Genomic DNA, 12,064 nt, shown 5'->3' with positions numbered 1-12,064 from the left:
AGACTGCAATCATTGGTAATAACACACTTGTTATGAAGACCCCATAGTGATCTTTTTGTAAGTGGTGGTATGTGTCTAAAATGATGAAAAAAAGATTAATATCAAAATTTTATTGTCACTATGGGTTGGTAAGGTAGCATTATGATTGCAGAATATATAATAGTGCTTCTGTGAAAATAAAAGACTGTATTTGTGTGAGCTGCTCTGATGTACAGTAGAGTTGGAGAAATGTCATGAGGGAAGGATTAAGCCAAGTAACGGAGATAAAAACTGAGCCCCGCTGAGCGTATTCGGGGCCGTGGCAACGTTCGCGTCTGACACAAATACTCAGGCGGCGTGAAGCAGCCCAGTATCCTGTGACAAAAGCCAACACACTCCGTAAACCCCCCCCCCCGTCCCTCTGCCAGGATCAACCCTCATCGGCGGGAGAGAGGAGCTGCAGACTCCCTCGCATGACATCACCCCGGTCAATTCTGCTCCTAATTCCTCACACAACAGCCACTAATCCCACGTGGTTACGTAGTGCTGCTCTGGCGCATTCACGGCCACGAATGACAGAAAGGCCCAGTAACAGGACAGTGATATCAGCAGAAAAGACATAAAGAGCCGCGCGACTGGCGGCCGAAATCAGAAAATCCTTTTCTGCATGTGCAGTAGGGATTCATTTTCCATTAATGTGGGGATGTGCAGTTTCTGTTGCTGTACAAACTAATGCTATCTGTTCCATGTGTTGTATAAATGTCTTTATGGCGACCAGAGGTTCTGAAGGAGTTTGGAATCAGAGATTTCCTATTTTAAGTCTCCATTTCCATAACTACTGAAAATAGTCTCTCTTGAGGAAGCTTGTTAAAAGCTCTAGGGAAAGTTAAGATTGTATTTTTAACAACAGTCCCAACTCTGAAAGCCAGGGGCATGTAGTCTGGGGTTATTATTACAATTATTCAATATTTTGAATAATATTTTTGATATCTGATATCAAGACTCTTTCCTATGAATTGACCCTAAGGGGTTATAATACACCATGGACTCTGTCAGCACATAACATGCACATAATAATGATCCTGTGGTACCTCAGTGCAAAATATTAGATTTTTTCTTTGTGTTCAATTTATTACATGCCTGAACCACCATTACTCACCGCAAAGTTGTGGATTGTAAAATCAGGCAGAGAAGAGTGACTGTCACAGTGGCTGGGTGGCACGGTTTGATCTCGTCATGTCCAGCAGTCATGACGCCCACACTGCTGCAGCAGTGGTACAGGAGCATCAAGACATGCAATGATCTCGCCGCATGCCTTCTATAAAAAGCCTTCGCTTCTCCTTACGGAGACACAAGTCATCTAATAACCAAGAAGGACAGAGTTTTCAGCTCTGACGCACAGGAAGTGCAGGGTTGCAGTGAAAATGGCGACGATTGCTGAGGAACAGGAGCTCACAGATGAGCGAGACTACATTAAGCAGATGATTGTGTATTCACAGATGACTGGGTATGGTGACAACTCATTCATTAGCCACAGTAATTAGCCATGGTGGGTCTGGGGTGGCTCTGATTCTCCTCATGTACAAAAAATCATTTCGAAGATCCAGTACTAGTATTACTAGTATTAGAGAAAGGATAAATCACCATAAATACGAGTACATTCATGCCGATGTAAACCGACAGTGAGAAGGATTGAAGTGTTGTATTAGTTTTCTTTAACGATAATTGAATAGTCATCTGTTTTTGGAATCTGTTTAGTTAATGTGCATTGTAAGGTCACATTTGTTCTTCCATTTCTGGTTCCAGACTTTGGCACTGATGTGGGGGCACCTCTCGCGGGGAAGGGTAAAACAATTAGACAATGTGGCAGTAAGGGACCATGACGTCCCATTGGTCCACACGGCAGGGGTATTGGAAGTGAACTAGTCTGCTCGGGGTAATCTACCGCACTGCGCCAAATACAGACAGTGCAATTAATCTCCACCGGTTCTTCCGAAAATCAATTTAGTTAATCCTTACCTGGTTTATCACAGTAATGGACAAACATTTTGCAGTGTTTAAAATTCATGACTTTGCAGGTAATTTTTACTCAATGGTCAGGAAGGATGGAGGGGGGGGGGGGGTGCATTACGGTGAAAACTAAGCAGGACGCCCCCCCCCCCTGTCTCTCTGGTGCATGGTATTCCCGGTGGATTAGTGTAGGTGTTTCTCTGTGAGTAACCGGGAGAGAAAACAGAATGAGGGGAATGAGAAAGAGAAGGGCTCTGTGTCACAGGAACCACGGGCCATCAACATGTACCCCATTTAAACGGGAGCGGCCATTATTCTTCCTCATCGGCTCCTCAGACCACTGACCTCATCTATACTCATTACAAGACTCTAGGCAATTACCCGTCGGCATTTTTTATAAATATTATATTTGTTTGTGATATGAAATCTCCACTGCGTGATCGGGATGACAAGGATCAAGATTCACTGACGCACCATGGGCCGAAAAATCAAACCGCCCTTGTCAATATTACAGTGGGTCCATTGACGCACTTTCATGTGCACACACCACAACGCAATGCTGCTGTTGCACGTAGGTGGTTTGAAGGACAAAAAGATCCCTTGACGTTTCAGTACTGCTCTCTATTGCTGTTGTGTGTTTTTTTTTTACTGTATTTAAGAATACAAAATCTATATTCAGATTACGGTTAGGACACAATAATTAACATTACACTAAAATGCAGTTACATTTGCAGTATTGCAAAGAATTAAACTGTTCAAGGAAAAATGAATATATGTATGTACACACACACACACACACACACACACATTTTCTACACAGGTGGTCCAACTGGATTTTTTCTCAATGATCCATGTTCAGGCGATGAAGATATGAGGTCATCACTTCCCCGTGTTTGCGGCTGTGTGTTTTAATAGTAAAACTCTGCCCTCTGCAGGAGCTCGAAAGCACGTTAGACTCTTCCGCCCCCTCCAAGTCACTGACGTAGCCCACGTCAGACGCCGTCTTCGCCTCCGCATCACCGGAAACAGAAGGCCGGGTGGAGAAAGGTCATTAGGCTAAAAAATGAAAGACACGCTGCATGTGGCGTATAACACTGCTCATTAAACAACATCCTGCCGCCGTGCAGCGTCTCAGATCAAAGCAGATGAATACAGCAGGAGCGCCGGGGGACAAGCTGATTCTTGGAAGGATGTGCATGAGCAAATTCGCAGTTCCAGCCGCTGATGCGCTCTTTGATCACTACACAGTTTTGTGGCGGGCAAATCTTGCTCCTGCTCTTCAAAGCCTTTCGTTTCTATTTTAATTGGCACAACCTCGGGATCCGTTTTTGCCGAGAACGCCACTCGCGTAGGTGAAAGGCGAAGCAGGGCCCGGCCTGGATGTGAGACTCTTCAGTCTCCACAGCATATGGTGCCTCCCTGGGCACTCACACAAGTCCAACCCAAGCAGAAATGCGGCGAGAAGTCGGCCGAGCGACGTGGCGCCACGCATAGCGGTGTGCGTACGGCAAGAGAAGAGCGCAGTGCCAGCAAGAGAGAGAGCTACGTGGGAGCACACACACCCACACACCCACACACACACGTCCATGCAGACATCCACACGCTCGCGGCGGAGATAAACACACCCACGCGCGCGCACAACGCCTGTACACACACGCTGACACGTGCAAACACAGCAGAGCGGGGGATCCGCCCAGCACCGAGCGGCCACCTGAAATTTAGAGGTGAGCCAATGTTACTGTGGCGAATGTGTTACTCACGCCGCCCTTTAACGGCCGGTGGGAAGCTCAGAATGGGCTACCTGCCGAGTAAAACCAGCTCGGACAGATCTAGAGCACTTGACTAAGAGCATCGTCAGATATTTGCTCCGTATATTGCAGCTCCAGTTTAAAAGAAAGAAATAAAATAATAGCGTGCTCTGCACGGGTTCTAAAACGCTCGTGCATGCTAATGCACGCACTAATATGCTTCTTATGCTGCTTTATTATACGCCGACAAACACGCATTTCACGAAGGTCCCTAATGTGGCCACAACTGGTTCTGCTGCTTCCAAACGTATGCTGATTAATATCAAAGAGATTCTAGATGCGAGCGAGTCAAAGAGAATAAATGTATGTATGGAAATGAACAGCATTCACCCTGGCCTTCTGAAGCATGGTTTCACTATATTAATGAGTGCGAAAGAACTAAATACCACAATCTGTGAACCATAGAATGTTGGCCTGAAGATTATTTGGCTTGACATTAAGACTAACATGGGCCTTTGAATCCGAGTCTCCGGGACACCCGTAAACCTGCACATTCTTCGTCTTTAGACCGCGCTTCATTTCCAGAACCTTCCATTAGCTGTAAATCAGGCAGGAATGTCAATACAGTCACTGGGATTTATGTGCAAACAGTTTCACCTGATTATTTGCGGCGCATTTGGTGAGAAAGAGCGTTCTGCAATGGCAGGGGAGGGTACAGCAGTTTTTCATAAAAAACAGCATTTATTTCATATTTAACTGGACTGCTGACTGACAATAAAGCGTTTTTGGGTTATGAATCAGTGAGGTCCTTCCTGCTAAGGTCAAGAGATTTATTGGGAAGTGATGTGAGCTGTACTGTAATGTGAATTTTCCCAGCAAAAGAAAGTGAAAGTTGGAGGTTTTAAGAGAGTCCTCTATGAATCACGAATGCTACCATCAGCATGTTTCAAGGATATGCATCTTTGAAAACAAATTATGATAATATAATTCCATAATGCCAATGACAAAAAAGCTATTGTCATTTCCCGCCGAGCTCTTGGGTTCCGAACTACCCTCAATCCTTTATAATTTGCCCATGAATCTATGATTTATACTATGTCAGTTTGCAATAATGTCCTTTGTGTGACTAAATCATAATTTTCCATTCTCTATAACACACAGTACTGCCACTTATTGCTTTCATATTCACATTGGACTTAATACATATTGATTGATTGACGTAAAGTATAATATTTTATTTTAACCATTTGTTTAATATGCCAGTTTGCACCATAAGCTTTAGTTACTCTAGTATTGCTACCTCTTTTGTGCTGTATTTAATGTTATGCTATTTAATGTTGTTTAATGTTTACTAATGCACTATAACCGTTTAAACTAAACTACCAGTCTGTTCCAGTTTGGACTGGAGTTATGGAGACTAAGATGGAGCTGTTTTGAAGAATCCACATTTAGTATTTGTTGTGGTAGTTGTGGTAATAGGGTGGTAGTAGCCAGAAGAACCATGTTCAAATCCCACTTACTACCATTGTGTCCCAGTCCTCAGGGGGACTGTCCCTGTAAATACTGATTGTAAGTCGCTCTGGATAAGGGGGTCTGATAAATGCTGTAAATGTAATGTATGTTGTATCAGGAGAAAGTGAAGTATGTTTGATGAAACTGTTTTTTCAGAGTCGCCTTTACGATGGCTTTGTTCACTGTTGTCATCATCAAAAGCCGCTTGATGAGATGCTCATTAACATGAGTGAATGATAAGAAAGTGTTCAGCATGAACCTTCTGGACTTTTGGAGACGTCCCCGTTGTGGATTGGTGGAGATGCTGCCATCACAGCAAAATCTCCCTTATTTGGAGAGACTCAAATGTTCAAATGTAATTTTTACACAACATAAATGTTTACTAAATGCTATTTCATGTATATATATTTGAAAATATATATATTTCCTTCTTAATTATGTCTGATTGTGTTCGATATTTCGTGCAATGGCGTCATTTAAAAACACACTCAGTGAGCTCCGTAAGCTGCAGGAAAACATTTTTCCGCTGAATAAATGCTTTTAATAATGATGAGCCATATGCTTTGTTTGTGAGGGTACACGCGGTCACAGAAACCTCCCCCATCCCGAGTGTCTGCCCTCCAGTTACGGTCTCCACAGCTGGCATATACTCAGCACAGCCTCCAGTGGCCCTACACACAACACACACCTTCTTCACAAACTCACGCAGGCACACACTGCAAATGCCACACACAGCCTGGATGACCAAGTGTCACACACACACACACAAGCCGGCAAGCCACTCACAAGCTATCATCTTGGAACATATACTGTATACACAAACAAAGCACAACCTGAACTGGGTCACACAATGTTCCATATGCTGATATGTAGCAAGGAACAAAATGTCCTCTCACTGCTACATCTAATAAGCTCAAGGGACAAATGGGATCGCCCCCTTACCCCCTCTCCCCGTCCTCCACACCTCACCACACCATGCACAGAAGCTACATCCCTGTCAGGGTAACCCTCTACACACACCCTTCCCTCCACCCTGCAACACCCCCCCCCCGGTCCCTCCTCCATCAACGTATTCTTTACACGGGACAGATTTGAACCCCCACCCACCCAACCAAAACACACACACACAGAGGTGAATGACCCTCACTCGCCGCACCGGTGTCACATGGGACCTCTCCACTCCTCCACCCATGGCTTCCCCGCCATTCCTTTCCACTCACTGCCCCCCCATCCAAGACCCACTGCCCCCCCCCCCCCCCCCCCCCACTCTCTCTCTTGCATCACACTCGGTCTGCATTCCCACGCTCACGTGCGGCGAGCCTGAAGCTCCCTCTTACCTAGAGCCACTCCTCTGTCACGTGTAACGGGACGTCTCTCCATCCTCCCCTCTCCCTCACATGCTCCACCCCCCCCCCCCCCCCCCCAAACCCCCACCCCCCCCACACCCGCCAACGCTACGCCTGTCCGCACCCACGGCTCTCCTGGCTCCTATCTCCCCCGAACAGACCCTGAATATGCAGATTGGTTAATTCAGCTGCAGTCTTGCTCGCCGCAAATGCAGCTGCAGCAATTTCGCAAGACTGAGCCGGGCAGAAGTGCTTACACCGGTGCTTTTTAGGAGCGAGGGAGGGTGGGGGCGGGGCAAGGGGGAAGACTGCAGCCTGAACGGGGACTTTTCTCTGGCAGCGGCGTGGGGGCGGGGTGCTGATCTATAAAGCATAATAACAGATTAAGGCATTGAGTGAGGTCAGTCGGATGCCCAATAGGTTAGCGATCTTGCACCTTTCTAGAGTAATTAGCCAAATCCCAGTTTAGGCCGGAGTCTCTTGCATCTATTAGATTGCAGCACATCTGGGGTCTTGTTTTCAGCCTTGCAGTTCAGAAACATACTAACTGCCCCCCGAAACATAAAAAAAAAAAAAAAATAGCTGAGAGAGCAGAAAAAACGTCCGTATCCATAATCAAGCCTCGCGGTTATGATTTCAGCCCGCTCAATTAAGCCGAAAAGACAACCCTGCATATGCCAACAAATTCTGCATATTTCTGAATATTTCAGGTTTTCAACAACGGAAGTGCTAATTGGTTTTTATATAAAACTCGAATGAGTTGAGACAAAATGGCAGATTTATGTCCATTTTTTTCACTTCCCTGTCATTGCCAATGCCCTTCACATGGAAATGAAAGAATGACAATGAGTAAGAGAGAGAGAGAGAGAGAGAGAGAGAGACACCAGAGGTGACATAGGTACCAGCCTGATGAAGAAATAAATGAGGAGGGGTACACTGAACGCAGACCAAGCTAAGCTTCAAAGAGGCAGGCATAGTGGCCGAGGCAGGATGACGGGAAGCAGAAACGATGGATGGCAAAGAGACGTGCGAAAGACTGAGCGGCATCTTCGTAATGTGCCCTGAATGTGATTGACTCCAGGGCTCCGCCATGCATTCAGAGGTGCTGCAGTTTCTGTCACCCTCCCTCTTCCTGGTCTTTCCGGAGGGCTTTCTGAAGACTTTGCACTAAAGCCTGACTCAGGCGCTCCATGAACAAGTGTGCTTCCTGCCAACAAAAACTAGCGGAGGCTGGGACGCAGCCAAATCCCTGACCTGACTCTCAAATTGGAGATTTTGTTCTTCAAATCAACAACAGCAAGCGCAAGACGTGAAAATGACAACGGCCTCTCAACTCCCCGATTACACACGCTTAAAGGAACTTCAAGGGCCGCATGCTTCGCCTTGATGTGAACCCATTATGCAACGCCTGCTTCTTGCCGGAGGCTCTGGACGCACGTGCGAGTGAAGTGCACAGCCACTGTGCATGATATGTAGTTTATCCACATCACTAATGGCAGAACTCTTATTTAACAGCAAGTAGTCTTCAGAAATCTTAGGGTGAGCACTGACAAAAAGGGGGAGGATTTGTTTTCAGTTGATTTTAAAAGTGATGAAATGTTAATATTTTGTTCTGATATAAATGTCATTTAGGTGGCAAACCAATCCTGTGTGATCAGAGCCATCTCCACAGACTCATATTGCTTATCATATTATAAATGTTTTGTTGTTGATAGACGAGCCATTAAAAAATGTAACTTTGGAATTCCATGAATCTACGTGTTTTGCAGAGCTCCTACAGTGATGACAGTCTTTTAATCCACAGCCCTCGGTAACAGTCGTTAAAAACCCAGAGGGCCTCTGCAGTGCTACGTGTTTAACTCGATGGAAGCCCTCGCTGGACTGACAGCAGAAAAGTGCTCCTCTCTCCGGCCTCACACACCCTCATCACTCACTGTGAACCGGACCGTTACTCTCATCAGCTGCACTTGGAATTTGGGCAAGTCAGCAACTTTCACTGTACACTGCACACACAGCTCAGACAGGAGAGGGGAAAGAGGGAGAGAGCGAGAGCGAGAGAGGGAAAAAGAAAGAAAGGAGCGAGAGAGAATGAAAGGACAGGCCTCCCAGCTATTATTTGGCTGCTTTAAGTGAGCGCTCCGAGGACAGAGCTGTGGCGGCAGCTCGTAAGCACTGCTGATGACAGTCAGTGCAGCGGCTCACTTTCAGCGGGCCAAACCAGACAGATGTTCTGAAGGCTCCTCCGCAGGTTAGCCCAGTCGCCTGGCGCCGGCTCAAGTGAGCCATTAGACCGTCGCTTTACAGTGAAAGGGCTTTATCTTTCGGGGATTTCTCTCCAGCTACTGAATTACAATTGAAAAGGCAAAGTTGTCTGATTAACTTGATTCAAATTATTCATTAATTCATCAGACCTTCATTAATGCATTACAACATTAACGCTTCAGTATATACTTGCCTTAAACTATACTGTATTGGATATCTATGTAGTGTGTTACTAGTGTTGTTTTCTTCAACAAAAGATTGGATGAAATTATGTAAATGCAGGTCATGTGATGATAAGTATAATTGAATATACTGTTTAATATTGTTGATGAATAAAAACAAGACAAAAAATGTCTCTTCATGGTCGTTGACATTATTTCCTCTCATTTAATCATGTTATTACTGTTATGCAATATTTCTGTTTCCTGTATCTCATCCAGTCGCACAATGACATCACTTCCTCAATCCCCATTCGCTGTATTATTTAGATTTCAGAATATTTGTGGTGAGTTAGCAGATTGCTGGGAGACAAGGATAAAACAACTGAAACTTGACTAGACTAAATGAGCATGTACTGGACTAAGATTAATTAAAACTAAAATGACTCCAGGTTCTGGCCCTCCTGGCTCTGTTGGGTCCTTGGATCTCTGGAGTCGCTGGGCCCATTACCTGGTCTGCCCGGGTACGTCTGGCAGCCGGCGGATCCTGCAGGCCCACCACCGCGGCCCCACTGGGGCTGCTGTATTGTAGCTGCTACCCTCCGGGGTTCTCCTCTGCCCTTTTCTTGGTGGGGGCCACAATTTTTCCTGCAGTGGCCCTCTTAGAACTCCCATGCCCTGTGGGGGTCTCTGGATGTCCATGGCCTATGCCTCCTGCACGTTGGCTCCCCATGAATACCATAAACCACTTACATGGAGAAACCTTGTGGCCGCATTCACACACACACTCAGGGCAACACATAAGGGCTCACACAGGCGCTCAAACACGTACTCACAGACACATTGTCTGGAGTAGCTGAACATGTCTTGTATTATTAGTACTACGCGCTGTTAAATGACGTTTAATATTCATTATTTACTGTGATTTATATATAGATGTTGTTTGTTGCTGTGTTTTTTTTTCCGTCTGTTCCCTGTCCTTCTTCAAACCCTCTGTCCACCCCATGACATGCCTGTCATGATTGTAGCAAGTTAAAAAAACTACAGTAAAAATGAAAATTAAGACAGGCCGCCAAACACAACTTTGTGTCACATTTGCTGAATTGTTCATACAGTCATAAAAATTATACAAGAACTATCCATTTCAGCCACCCATTTTCTTAGCATTCATGCTCATGATTGTGTCCCCAGACAGGAACACAAGGCTTACTTGAAGACAAATTTTCTCCTCCAGTAAGTGTGGTTTGATCCTGCAAGTTAGTACATTAAATGAAATTGTAGGCAGAACATTTTTTGGAATAATGAATGCAAATTTAAAACATTAAATTATAATTCAACTAAGCCGCTAAAAAAGGCCTTGACATAGTGTCATTTGTGTAAACAAATAAATGTTACAACAAATGTAAAACTATTACTTATAATTTGGTCCATACAGTCACAGGATCAAACCTCAGTTCTGTTTATTAAAATTAGTAAAATAGTTTGCATTATTTTAGATTTACAGTGAACACACACACACACACACTACATGCTCAAACAAAGGTCAATTCACCTAACATGCAGTTTGAGTGAAACAAAAGAACCAGGAGTGAACCCACACAAACCCAAGTAGATTGTGCAGGCTCCATAGTGAGAGAACCCTGACTGGGACTAGGCCTCAGGTCTGGTATCACCATGTCACCCATTTAGACTAATATTATATGCTGTTTTTTTCTAAAAGTGTTTAATTGGAAAAGTGTCATGGCCTGACTTTGCGAGGTACTCTGGTTCTGTGTTGCGGTCTTTGGTATTTTGGAGTTTACTGTGAGTTTCTGGTGCTCTGATGGTGTGCATCTGTTGTATAGTTGTGTTTAAATGCATATTCTTTGTGTCTAGTCCACAGGGGTCCATCATCATATTTTACCTTGTCCTGTGTGTAGATGTCTTTGTGCTATGTAGTAAGTAAAATCCCCTGTTTGTGAGTCGAGCGATTGCATCCCTTTTTCCTTACCGTGTCCTGCCATTGTGACAGAAAGAGAAGCTATACAGCAGTACAAAGTCACACTAGTCAGTCTTGGTGAGAAACATGACACCATGAGACCAAGTTTGGTATCTTTGGTTGGGACATTTACTGTCAGTGGGAGGCAGGCCAAGAAAAAGGAACCCCCTGAATCAGGGTGGCGGATTGCTGACTATATCGTCAAGATCAATTGCATCATGAAATTCTACTAAGTATCAGGAAATTCCTGGCTCACTTTGCCAGAATGATGTGATTTGGATCACCTCAGCAAATGATTTGCAATGACTCTCAGTCTGACACCTCATAAAATTCTGTGATCTTTGCTCTTTAAGGTGTATAGAAAATGTAAGACATTTGCATCTCAAATGTAAACGTCTTTGTTTAGAAATAACTGCAACATAACTGCAATATCATTATTATTTATGTAGACTAAAATAAGGCTATATAATAATAGAGAAGAAAAAAAAATTTTTGTAAAAATTATTTTGCTCTACACACTAGAAATAACCCTAATCAGGGTAATTTAGGCAACTCTCGTAATGAGGCTATATGGTTTCACATAAATTGACTCCTGAACATAAGTCACATAAACCTGTCTGCAACTGAGATCAATCCAGTGGATCACAACGAAAATCAATGGAACCAAATTGTGAATCACACCCACAAGCGTGTTATTTAACGTTCGAATGAGCGCTTGAAATGTTTGGCTGATTTCAGGTGGTGTACCCTGAACTCCCAGAGATGGAGTCCATACAGAAATGATGTCGCCGTGATGTATGTCTGCCCCAGTTCTCCACATAAACTGGTCTCGCTACTCACAACTCAAAGTACTCGCCTAATTAGTGGCTAATTAAGGGCAGGGATGTATTTAAATATGGAAATTTACGCCCCCGGACGGCATACACACCACTACACTAAGCAGACTGTCAGTTTGAGTGTAATCAGTAGTATAATTTAGAGCCAGGACATAAAAGGTAATCACAAGCAGTCAAAGAGCTGAGGTAAATATAATACATGGCAAGACTTGATTCTGCTTATGTTGTAGTTCGG

The 12,064-nt window shown here is 44.4% G+C and overlaps 1 protein-coding gene across 16 annotated transcripts in view; it reads right to left on the bottom strand.

The window, feature by feature from the left end:
• tjp1b (tight junction protein 1b) overlaps positions 1–12,064 on the bottom strand; it is a 65,301-nt gene that overhangs the window by 35,032 nt on the left and 18,205 nt on the right. The gene's annotated exons all lie outside the window — the stretch shown is intronic.

This window comes from Denticeps clupeoides, chromosome 17 (genome assembly GCF_900700375.1).
Source record: "Denticeps clupeoides chromosome 17, fDenClu1.1, whole genome shotgun sequence".
NCBI classification, from domain to species: Eukaryota; Metazoa; Chordata; class Actinopteri; order Clupeiformes; family Denticipitidae; genus Denticeps; species Denticeps clupeoides.
This window is presented reverse-complemented; position numbering and strand designations above follow the sequence as displayed.